This window comes from Macaca thibetana, chromosome 3, assembly GCF_024542745.1.
Source record: "Macaca thibetana thibetana isolate TM-01 chromosome 3, ASM2454274v1, whole genome shotgun sequence".
NCBI classification, from domain to species: domain Eukaryota; kingdom Metazoa; phylum Chordata; class Mammalia; order Primates; family Cercopithecidae; genus Macaca; species Macaca thibetana.
Genome location: NC_065580.1, coordinates 25083857 through 25096773, shown reverse-complemented (window position 1 = coordinate 25096773; position 12917 = coordinate 25083857). Strand labels below are relative to the sequence as shown.

Genomic DNA, 12917 nt, shown 5'->3' with positions numbered 1-12917 from the left:
TTATTAGCCATGTAGATTTGGGATTGATTTTGTAGAAAAGACTAGTCTGCTGCCAAAAAAAATTCTTTTTTTAATGATGATGCCCCTTAAAATGCTGTGAAATCTCTTAAATTTAATAGTGATAAAAAGCTAGTCTCGATTTTCCTAGGGACCAGAGTAAATTGGGAAATGCGATGGTTTACATGGCTCCCGCTGCCAGACAGAAGGAAATATACCAGTTGATAAAATTCAATAATAAAACAAAATCTTGTATGGCCTGATCTGATGGACTTTCTTAAAGATCTTCATATAAATAGATTTAAAGAATATTACATCTCTCTCATTAACCCTCATTTGACCTTGCTGTCCCGTTTCTGACCATGTCGCTTTTTTCTGATCTCCCTTTTTTTTTTACATTTACATTAGGTCTCGTGCATTGTAACAATTAATTAATTGATCTCTAATTAATCGTTTAATTCGGACTCCTTGAATACAGGTGAGCATACCTTACTGGTCTGCATATCCTTCACAGAGCACTTCAGAGCAATAAATACTTCTAAGCCTCTCACAAAAATCTCTCTCAGTAACTGATGTTTGATTCCCCATAAACATATCTCATGTGTGAGGCTTTGGTTAAGTAAGATTTCTTTTGATTATGCTCAATTAGTGTCACCATATTTTGTATGTATATATTGTCAATGTATAATTTAGGGTTCCTCGAGATTACTGGCAGACAGTGACAGTCTTCCCTTTGTAGCACATGTGCTGGAATTGGAATGATTCAGAGATTAGCATAGATAGCGAGTGTTATTATTATCCAATAACGATCCCAAGGAACAGAAATAAGAAGTGACTTGTCCAAAATCTCTCATCGAATCCTGCTATTTATATATCCTGCAGTACCTTTGTATTTATCATAGTTAGTAAATTAAATTAACCCACCCAGGGAGGCTATTTTTCTGCCAGGGAAGGGTTGCATTGTACTGAAAAGATATTAAGCTTGTTCTGTGACTGAAGCCCAAGAATGATCATTTACCAACTCTATTAGAATTCTCACTGAAAAAATTGAGGCTGGAAGCTGACCTTTCTTGTTTTGTAAATAAAGATGTAGTGTTTAAATTGTGATGCTTAAAAGTAGGAAACTGGCACAATTGCTGTTGTAAAAGCAGAGCTACAGTCCCTTGCAAACGGTATCATGGCCAGACTTTCTATCCTGCCCCTCCCTTTACCTGCTTTGGCATATACAGAAAGAAAGCCCTTCTCTTCATTCCCACCTCCTGCTTTGCTGAACACCCTTTGCTGATCCAAAGAGAAAAAGATCAGAGTACTGAAGGAAGGTCACATGGCCACAGTGAATTCTGTGGCCAGCACTCAGCTCAGGGACCTTTTGTTCCCTGAAACCTTCTGCAATGTGCCTGGCCCATATCAGCTACTCTTTTTGTAATCCTTTTTTTTTTTTTTAATTTTCTGTACTCTAAAATTAATACCTCATTATGTGCTATATTGTTCTTCATTTGTTCCCATCTTTTAATATTTTATTCCTCTAATTTTTATTAGCATGTTCTCTCTCTCTCTCTCTACTGAGTTATAAAGTTGTTGTGACTAGTTACCATGATTGTATTTTGTTTGGTTTCTGGCTGGTTTTCCCCGTTTTGCTTCTCTGTAATAGACTAATTGTCAGCAATCTAAAGTATTTATGAAAATAATTTGGGTTTCAAAGTATGTTTCATATGTATTGCTTTCGATGTATGTTTGTTTTTGTTTTTGTTTTTGTTTTTTCTTTGAGACGGAGTCTTGCTCTGTCACCCAGGCTGGAGTGCAGTGGTGTGATCTCGCCCCATGCAACCTCCGCCTCCCAGGTTTAAGCGATTCTGCCTCAGCCTCCCAAGTAGCTGAGACTACAGGCATGTGCCACCACACCCGGCTAATTTTTGTATTTTTAGTAGAGATGGGATTTCACTATGTTAGCGAGACTGGTCACAAACTCCTGACCTCAAGTGATTCACCCGCCTCAGCCTCCCAAAGTGCTGGGATTACAGGCATGAGGCATGGCGCCCGGCCATGATGTATGTTTTAGAGAGCATCTATAGCTAAATACAAATAAGTTACCAAGAAAGAGTTTTTGTACCTAGCTTTACAGACCTTTAACTTTAAACTACTTTCTCTAAAACAAGGAAAGCTCCTGCAAGACATGTGATTTTTTTTTTTTACAAACCATCCTAAAGGCCTATATTGGTGACTTTTTCTCAGTGATGATGATGATGATGATGACCTATTCCCATCATAATACGAGTACTTATAATTACTATTATATAATGATCTCAGCACATGACATGAATTTTAGTAAATGCTTTACCTACATTGGTTCACTGAATGTCCCTGAAACTCGGTATGTAGCTATTGCTGCAAATAGATGAGAAAACTAAAGCTTAAGGAAGTTAAGTAAATTCCTAGTTTACATAAGAAGAGAGGCAAGATTCAAATTTAGGTCAATCCAATCCCAAAGTCTATGTATGCTCTTAACTACGTGAAGTGAGGCTACCATTTTGGTCAATGTTGAGTCTCTCTTTTGCTTATATTAAAATATGATTTGATTTTTCAGTTAGTCTCTTAGCTATCAAACATTTTCTTTCCCTTTATTTTCTCTGGATGGGTGTCTTTCCCCCTTGATTTCCACTGAGCTCTGATTGCTATCCGTTTTAATCCACTTTAATGGGCAGTCTGACGGCAGAGGGGTCTGCAGACTCTTCCTACCTTGGTAGGTGTTATGGGGTTGGTTTTGCTCAGCTGTCAGGTGTTCGTGCTGCTTATGGGTCTTCTGCTGGCCTTCCAAACAACTGTCCTGGGGAAGCAACACTTAGACCCAAGACCGCTATCTCAGAACCTCACCACAAACTAGCACATCGTCCACGGCACTGAGCAGCCCTGTCATTAATCCAAATGCACACACCTGTGCTTTTAAGACAGTCAGCAGCTCAACCAAGTGCTTCCCAAAGACTAGAAGGTATAAGAATTTCCTGATCAGCTATAGGGTCTCTTCCAGGGAAATTGCTTTAAGTGGAAACTCTTTGACTCCATCCCTAAAAGTTCTGATTCAGAAGGCTGAGGGTAGGGCTTGGGCATCTGTAGTTTAACAAGTGCTCAAGAGATTATCCCCATGCAGAAATACTGGCCTGACCTGTTTTCTTTGAGAGTCATGCAATATCCAGACCATTGTCTTTCAGCCTCATGTTTCTCCTTCAGTCCCCCTGACTCTTATCTCCTACTGCAGGCACTGAAAGTAAAAATAACTTGAAAGCACTTTTCTGTATTATCTTATCATTAAAAGGACCCGCAAGGTGGTCACCATTATTACTCTCAGTTAACATGTGTAGACACTGAGGCAGGGTCGGGTTGTATTCTTGGAAATTTGGGAGTAAATAGCATTTCATTCACCTAGTAGTTGGCTAATAAATCAACCTTTAATTGTTGCATGAATTTGAGTAAGTCACTTCAGCTCTCTTGGCTGAAGTTTCCTCATCTATAAAATAAAGCGTTTGTGCCTATAATGCCAGCACTTTGGGAGGCTGAGGCAGGTGTAGCACTTGAGGTCAGGAGTCTGAGACCCTGAGACCAGCCTGGCCAACATGGTGAAACGCTGTCTCTACTAAAAATACAAAAATTAGCCAGGCGTGGTGGCAGGTGCCTGTAGTCCCAGCTACTTGGGAGGCCGAAGCAGGAGAATCACTTGAACCTGGGAGGGGGAGACTGCAGTGAGCCGAGATTGCGCCACTGCACTCTAGCCTGGGCAACAGAGCGAGACTCAGTCTCAAAAAAAAAAAAAAATGAAGGGTTTGATTAGAAGATCAACCATAGGGTCTCTTGCAGATTGGACTTGCCTAGAGTTCCATGACATAAAGCCAGAGAGGGGTTTGAGAGATCTAGAGCCCTGCCTCAACTCCTAGCTCTCAGAAGAGACTATCACAGGAAAACTATCTAAGAGGAAGGAAATTAGCTCCCATCCAATCTATAAAGATACTGTAAAGATTTCTGAGATATGCAGTATATAATAGGCATTTTAATATTTGTTGACTGGATAAACTAATGCATGTGTGTATGGATGAATTAATGAGGAAGGAAGGACTGTAGGCCTGTTCATTTTCATAGTCAAGATCGTGCTTATAGCATTTGCTTACCACAAATACAGGAAAGTAAAACAGAGATAGATGCTGGCTACTGCTTTTGCATGACCTATAAAGGTCTTATAAGGCTCTGAACAGTAATTCAAAACATAAACGTATAGGTACTCAAAAACATAAATGTCACATCTGCTTTAGCTCTTCATCTCCTTTGCTGTGCTGTAGTTTTCCAGTTGATGGAAAGGTTTTATTCAGATCAGCCATTTCTCTTTTTCCTGGAGGCATTCTTAATCTCTGTGTTCTAACCTTTAACGATATAGACTTCGGTTGCCGTGTAATGATTTCCATTGCCTGGAATCTGCATGTTTAAATTCCTCCAAAGAATTGTGCACCTTCTGTTTTTCTCAGTTGCAGATGGAGTCAAAGCAGAAAAAAAAAAAAAAAAAAGAGTGGAGTAGGAGAGGCCAGCTCTTGATTGACTTCTCTCTCTTGACACACACAGTCAGGGGAAGGAACGGATCAATGGCCTCAACTTTTCAGCAGGCATTAACACTGCATCTCATTCTCCTTCAGGCAATCTGTTTTGCAGAGACGCTGATTAAACATTTTGGGGTATTGGGGACAGAGGGAGGGAGGGAGAGGTTGGGGATTTTTAGTGGCCAGAGCCTTTTATTGACAACATTAAAGGCTTCATGATATATTTGACCAGAAATTAATTACAGCCCAGTTCCCCATTTCTCCCTTAGGTGACAGTCTTCTGTTGATGTGTGCCGCTGTGAAAGTAATAATAGGTTTCAAATGTTTGTGAAAAACATAAAGTAATTACTTGCTGTGGTAAATCAGTCATTTGAAGCTTCAGCTTCTCTCTGTTTTATGTGTGTGGCAGTCCGGCTGTTTCTTTTGTTAACTTTAATTATATAGCGTATGAGAATTTTTATTTTTCAGTTTTCAGAAATTTTGCTTTTTTCATTTCTTGGTGCATAGTTCTCCAGGGACATAGGTATTGAAACGATAATGACACATAACCAGCATTTGAACAAGGGAAGCATATGTGTGTGAGGAAGCTCATTGCTTTAGTTAAGTTTCGTAGCTATTGGCTATCAGCTATTTGCCAGTTCTCTAATGGGCCTTAAATATTTACTGTCTGTTGTACAGAGGGGAAGAATTGGCTTTCAGGCATTTTAAGTCTCCTTCCACCAGTAGCATATGTTTACATTATGGACCCTCAAGCCAAAGAGTCTGTAATAGCTCTTTCCTCTTTTTCAAATTAATATATATATATATATATATATATATATATATATATATATATATATATTATAATATATAAAAGCTGCAGCTCCTTGCCTGGGGTTCTTGCCTTCCAGTAAGATCTGTAAAGATCTACTTGGATAATACCAACCTCTGTGTTGACTCACCTGGACAAAGCGAGAGAAATTTCCTTTTGGCAGCTATTTGAACAGGTACCCTTGCCCTGGCAGATAGAATAGTGAGGCCTGTATACTGGCCAGCATGGCGTATTATCACACATCAATTTCCTTCTATCTGCACTAAGGCTAACTCACTCCTCAAAATAGGAATTGTTCGCATGTATTTTCAACTCAAATAATTCATATTAATCTTGCTTCTCTATTCTGTCTAATCTCTCTTGTTCATTCCTGATCACTGAAGTATCCTAAGTCTGCATTTCAAAGGTTTGCTTAATTTCCCATACCAAGCTGTCCCTCTTAAAACAATGTTTTCCCCGTTCGATGTTAACCTCTTTCTTTGAACTATTATTTATATTTAGAACCAAATATAAGAACAGTAAGAACTGGTTATCAGTAATTCCTCTGTATGGAAAATTGTGCTAAACTAGGACTCTGTGCTTTTACATTGCAATGATAATTGGGATTCATGATGCTTGCCTGAGTCTAGAATATCCCATCCATTACCAAAGAAGAATACTACTACAATTTAGTATAGTTAGCATTATATACATTTTGCTGTATTCTGTCTCTGAAAAATCAGTGACTCAATATGATGTATCTGAGAATAAGCAAGAATATCTGATTAAAAATAAGCCCTCATTTTTTTTTCATCCTGCATCATAGAGTATTCGTATCTCTGTAATTGTCATAGCATTTCATTTCTTCCATAAGACTAGGTAGTAATGACAAACTGCTTAAAATAATTTTATATTACTTTGTTATTTTTAGTATTATTAATAACTACTATGAATTGAGTACTTCGTGTAACTTATGTGATTTGCACACATTATCTTATTTAATCCTTATACTAACCTAGTGTGTTTACGAATTAACTTTTTCATTTTGCAAATGGGAAAACTCAATCTCTGAAGGATTAAGTAACCCGGGTTCTACACTGTAGTAAATGACAAGACCATGATTCAAAGTCAGGTCTATCTGCAGTTTAGCCGTTGCGCTATACAGCTTATGACAGTGTAATACATCAGTATTTCAGGAAAATGTACCACAGCCTCAATATTCTTATTGACTGTATTGCACAGTATTCCTAGTCAAAAGAACTTAAAGGAGGGATGGCAGTGTTTTATCTTCACAGAGAGGAGCTGAAAGGAGATGTTGTATCGCAGACCTGCAGGGAAAAACAAAAGAAGACCCAAGAAGATGATGAGGCAGGATTGTAGCGCAGCCCCTAAGGCCTGTCTAGGAATTGACCACAGGCTTCATGAAGGGGGTGTAAGACCTCAGAGAGACCTGGCATGGCAGCAGCGTTAGGGGTGCCCAAATCCAGGAGGAAGGCTGGACCACACCTTCCAGGGAGAATGAGTCCACCAAGTATAAACCTCAGTTCCCACAGTATCAGTAGAGTTCCTACCTAGGGTGGTATCCCAGTGACTGATGTAAGTGTCTTAAAATAGCCCTTAAGAAGTTAGTGGCTGGGCGCGGTGGCTCACGCCTGTAATCCCAGCACTTTGGGAGGCCGAGGGGGGCGGATCACGAGGTCAGGACATTGAGACCATCCTGGCTAACATGGTGAAACCCCATCTCTACTATAAAATACAAAAAATTAGCTGGGCGTGGTGGTGGGTGCCCGTAGTCTCAGCTACTCAGGAGGATGGTGTGAACCCGGGAGGTGGAGCTTGCAGTGAGCCGAGATCGCGCCACCGCACTCCAGCCTAGGCAACAGACTGAGACTCCATCTCCAAAAAAAAAAAAGTTAGTATTTTTTTTGACTTTTCTTTTCTTTTTTTTTTTTTTTTTTTTTGAGACAAAGTCTTGCTCTGTTGCCCAGGCTGAAGTGCAGTGGCACGATCTTGGCTCACTGCAAACTCTGCCTCCCGGGTTCATGCCATTCTCCTGCCTCAACCTCCCAAGTAGCTGGGACTACAGGCACCCACCACCACGCCTGGCTAGAAGTTAGTATGTTTTTAATTACTTTAAAATATTCACAAAGGAGGAGAAATCAAGAAGCTCTGTCTTTTGTTATTTCAATAAAAAATCTAGTCATTTTAAAAGAAAAAGTAGTGATATATTATTGACACTTGTCCATTTTTGGCTACCTCTCCTCTAAAATCTATGTTTAAGGAATTCCCCACAACCTGGTCTTGGAGTGAAACAAAGCGCATCTTCCACCATAAACACACAAAAGCCCACTTGCTTACTGTGTGGGGGACAACCTCGGCTGCACCATCAGATGCATGCACTCTGAACTGTGATCAGGGGGCTAAGGACTCCAAGCACAAGGGTGACAGAGCACCACGGAAGGCTGTCTCAGCAGCAGTGGTAACTTCTGGTTACCTAAGGTGGCGGCAGTAGTAGCGGCAGTGGTATGGCCAACATCCACTTCTGCTGGCAGCAGAGCAAGACCTGGTGTTCTGTGTTTAGCAGCAGCTGTGGTGGTATCTTCACAAAACTATCTTTGAAGAGTGATTCTGGAGAGATTTTGGCCACAATCCCAGCTGCTGTCTAGCTTTGTTTATTCCTGTTCCCTTTCCAAGTCTCATTCTCCAGCCTTCCTGGCTCATCTTGGAGTTGCCCAGTACCCTTTCAATAATTCCTTCTCTGCAACTTTGAACCCTGATTGTTACATACATATATTTGTAGTAAAATCTAGTCATAATTGTTAATCTTAGCTTTTAATTCTGACAGCCCACAGTGAAGTTTGGAATCTTGCATTATTAGTAGTACTATTGAAGTTTCAACCCACATTGTATCACTTTATCTTGGTCAGTTATTTAACAAACTTAAATGTCTATCAAGCATTTTTATTTTTTAAAGAAAAAGCAAAATTGACTGGATTGCATGCCCTGAAGCAAGCCTACCCAGATCTGGGAAAAGGTAGTTATTGGATCTACACATTTGTTTCCAATAAATCATCCCAAAGCGCAGCACCTAAAACGACAACCATTATATGAGTTCTCTTAGTTGAGCAGATTGACTGGGGCCCAGCTGTAAGGTTCTTCTCTGGACTGCCTTGTATTCTCTCCTGTGGCTGCAGTGGGATGGCAGCTAGGGCTGGAACATCCAAAATGGCTTGTCTCATCTGTCTAGTGATTTGGTGGAGCCTACTGGAAGCCTGGACTCAGCTGGGAGATGGGCATGGCTCGGTTCCTCTCTCTGTTTCTGTGTACTCTCAGAGATTCCCCCTCTCCATGTAGTTTTTCCATGTGATTCCTTCATCAGGGTAGGCATACCTCTTGCATGGTTACTTGGGGCTCCCAAAAACATGAAAATAGAAGCTATCAGGCCTTTTTAAGGCCTAGACCCAGGACGAGCATAGTATCACTTCTGTCACTTTCTTAAAGCAAGTCACAGGGCTAGCCCAGGTTTAATGTAGGAGAGGACTAAACAGAGGCATGAATAGCGGGAGGCATGGTTCATTAGGAGTTATCTTTGGAATTTAGTTACCACTATACTTAAACTTCAGCCTCCAGTTATATGCACCCAACACAGTGCCTCATACAGTAGACCCTCCATCTATTTGTCAGAATGCTTTCAGCGCAAGGAGCAGAAACTTAATTCAAATGATTAAGCCAGTAAAGGAAATTTCTTGAATCATGAAGCTAAGATTTTCAAGGGCCGGTTGGTTTTAGGCTTGCTTTATCCAAGGATTCAAACCATATCAGCAGGATCACTTTTCTTCCTCCAACTCCTGCTTCTATTTGCATCTGCTTCTCTTTATTACTACATAGCCTGCTTCCCCACGATGGCAAAGTGGTAGCCCGGGCTTATACTCATAGCTGGAAATCCTAGGGAAAAATCCATGGAAGGCCTCTTGATGGGCTCTGTCCATTTCTGAGCCAATTCCTGTGGTCAAGAGGAATGCTGCATTCTGATTGGACAATTTCAGATCACCCATCTGCACCTGTGGTGAAAAGTTGCTCAGTCTAATCTGGACCTAGAAGAACATTTTCTGCAGAAAGGGAAGGTTTGGCTACCAAAAAGAAGGGGGATAGATACTGGATAAACAAAAACAAGATCATCCCTAAGCCCAGTGGCAGTTTGCTGAATGAATAAAATGTAGGTTATAACTGAGTGGTGCAGACACTACTGCACTGAGTTTATTAGGTGTCAAAGAAGATAGACATTTAAAAACAATGCTGTTATGGAAAGACATTTTTATGGAAAGAGGTAAAAGTGCTGCTGGAACATTACTCAAAGTGGGTTGAAATCTTTAGAGAAAATGTTGTAGAAGCAGTTTTTGAGCTGTACTTTGCAAAAGGTAAGATTTAGAAGGAAGGACGATTTTATAGGCAGAGGAAACATTGCTTTCTTAAAAAAACAAATGCTGTTAATAAGAGAGAAGGTTGCAGAGTATAATTTCAGGATGTTTCTGATCCTCTGAAATTATACCTGTAAGAAAATCAGGAGTTTGGTTATTATAGTATGTTGAACTATATAGTTACAGATTTAGTTGGTTCCAAAAAGAATTTTTTTAACCTAAATATGACAAATAGATGTTTTAGTGATTAAGGGGAGGTGGGGGGCTCACACAAAAATAAAACTATCAAGGTGATTGCTATCAAGGAAAAGAAAACTCTTTTAAAAGTGTACAATATATGCATTTTTGTTGTCCTTTGTCACTTTGATTAACAATAGATGCTGAAATTACCAGAAATAACAGTCATCTGTATTTATAGTCCTCCTGTGAACCTGAAGGTTTCCATAAATGTAAATTAATTTGGTTCCACTCTCATGAACTCAGGAGGAAACAGAAGCAAAATACTCCCAACCACCCCACCCGTACCTCTGTCTGAGAAAGACAGTGAAAGAGGACTGAGAATATGAGGAGAAAAGCAGCAAAAACTGAATTGGCTGGCAGGGCACGATGGCTCATACCTGTAACCCCAGCACTCTAGGAGGCCGAAGCGGGCAGATCGCAAGGTCAGGAGATCAAGACCGTCCTGGCCAACATGGTGAAACCCCATCTCTACTAAAAATAGAAAAATTAGCTGGGCGTGGTGGTGCGTGCCTAGAATCCCAGCTACTCGGGAGGCTGAGGCAGGAGAATCGCTTGAACCCAGGAGGCAGAGGTTGCAGTTAGCCAAGATCACGCCACTGCACTCCAGCCTGGTGACAGAGAGAGACTCCATCTCAAAAAAAAAAAAAAAAAAAAGAATTGGTCGAGCTGACTTTACAGTTCTCATGGGGTTAGTGAAGGAGAAAGAAGCAGAAATCCGACAAGATTTGAATTTGCTAAGAAGAGAGTCCTGGTTGACTCAGATCACTAAATCGTACTGTCTGAAACTCAGAAAGTCTTAATTGAGCAGGACCTTAGAGATGGTGTCTTCTAGCCCCTTCATTTATCAGGCTGGAGACTCGCTCTGAGAGATGGAGTAACTGGGCACAAATGATCCAGATAGGGCTAGAACCCAGATTTCTGAACTGCTTGTTCTGGGCTCCCTCCTGGAGCTCTGACCACCCCCTGCAGACTCATGTCAGTTCTCAGCCTTATTCACATTCTTCCCGGGAAGAGTGATGCCCTAGGGCAGCAACAGGCAACCCAGGAAGATGATTACTAGAATCCTCTGGAGGAGGAGGGTCATCTTGTGAGGTGTTTCTCACACCATCCTAAGAGTATCATGTTAACCCCATTAACCATAATATCCGCCTTCTCTAATACTAGAGTAACATTGCTGTGAACACATCTTTACAAACAAAAATTACTATGTGACCGTAATTATGACTTCTGTTCACATACTCATGTCCTTGTTACTAAGTAAATGCAGAAAGATGATTAGTTTCATTAGCCTTTGGTATTGAAATTGTCATATTCTCTCTTAGCTATAAAGACCTGCTCTGCCCACATCAACTTGGTTATTTTTTCGAAAGGAAATTAAAGTAGAAACTATAACACAATTACAATCAGAATTCTACTAAACTATAAGTCAAAACAAAATATAAGAACTGCGATTACGTGAGAATAACATGTGGGAGACTGTTCCTGCTGCTAAGATGAGGAAAGTGAAATCTTTGGAAGAAGGCATGGAGTTCCTAGGTAGCCGCAGTGTGGAGGGTGGCTGGACTCCTCTTTCACTAGCAGTGGGCATGGTGCCATTGCCCAAGCCTGGAAGAAGAGTGTCTTCACCTAACTTGTTAAGTGCCAACTAGTCTTCTGCCTCCAATGAAGATTTCTCCTTAGGGTGCACAGGTTCTTCTCCTAAGCCCAGAGTTTAGGGTCATCATGTGCCCTTAACATGTGGAGTGATAAGAGAGAATCTCGTACCTCTGACCGATTTGGAGGAGAGCAGAGATTTAGTGTTGGGGCCACTTACACATAATCTTCTTTTTCTCACTTTTTCGCTGAGAGGAATGTGGTGTAATCTAGACACCTACTGGCTGCCTTGAAAGAACATTCTCAGCTGTACTGGCATATCTAGCAAAGAGATATGAAAGGATCCTCAGGTGGCCGGCCTCTTCAGGGGTCTTTCTGAGGAGTTAGGAGGGACCAGAGGGAACCAGCCATTGTGACCATAGGACACCCACCCAGGTGGTTTTCTCTTAGCTTCATAAAGGAAACTGACCTTGTCGAGGCCAAGATATTCACCCAGTGGGTTATCTTTCTTATGTGGAGAGATGACGTACCCTCAGTATCCAAAACATTCCAATGTCTCCCTTGTCTGTTTACATTATGCCTCCTCCTCACTGTAGGGCCTTGGTGGTCTTATCTATTAATTGATTGATTGATTGATTGGTTTTATTTTATTACTTCATGAATGGCAGGGTTTTACTCTGTTGCCCAGGCTGGAGTGCAGTGGTGTGAACACAGCTAACTGCAGCCTCACCCTCCTGGGCTCAAGTGATCCTCTCACCTCAGCCTCCTGAGTATGTAGGACCACAGGCACAGACAATCGTGCTCAGCTGGTTTTTTTAAATTTTTGAGGAGATAAGATTTCACCATGTTACCTAGGCTGGTCTTAAACTCCTATACTCAACCAGTCCTCCAGTGTCGGCCTCCCAAAGTGTTGGGATTACAGGCATGAGCCACCATGCCTGGCTGGTGGCCCTTTTAAAGTAGCTCTTCTTAGGCTCTTACATGTCTTTGGAACCATCCACCATTGAGAGCTTCTCTCCACTACTTTCTGAAATGAGAATAGCCATGTACAAGCATATGATTTAAACTGTTTAAATATCTGGAACGTTTCTTAAAGAAGTCACTTGCTTGAGGTTATGACAGATTGGCAAGGGGTCAATCATTCCATTCATACATCAAATATTATTGAATAAATGTGAGAGCTAATCATTCCTGGAGCTACAAAGATAAAAATATGATTCCTATTTGTACACAGTATAGCACAGTAGACCTCAGTAATGTGAGCAGAACCTTGTGATAAGAATTAAGAGAGGGAGAGGATTA

At 40.9% G+C, this 12917-nt stretch overlaps 2 protein-coding genes across 4 annotated transcripts in view; one reads left to right on the top strand and one right to left on the bottom strand.

The window, feature by feature from the left end:
* Positions 1 to 3233, bottom strand: part of CHCHD3 (coiled-coil-helix-coiled-coil-helix domain containing 3) — a 1241194-nt gene extending 1237961 nt beyond the window's left edge. The window contains exon 1 of the mRNA XM_050782484.1: positions 3224 to 3233. The gene's annotated coding sequence lies outside the window, so the exon portion shown is untranslated. The remainder of the gene's footprint in view (positions 1 to 3223) is intronic.
* Positions 1 to 12917, top strand: part of EXOC4 (exocyst complex component 4) — an 816109-nt gene that overhangs the window by 765577 nt on the left and 37615 nt on the right. The gene's annotated exons all lie outside the window — the stretch shown is intronic.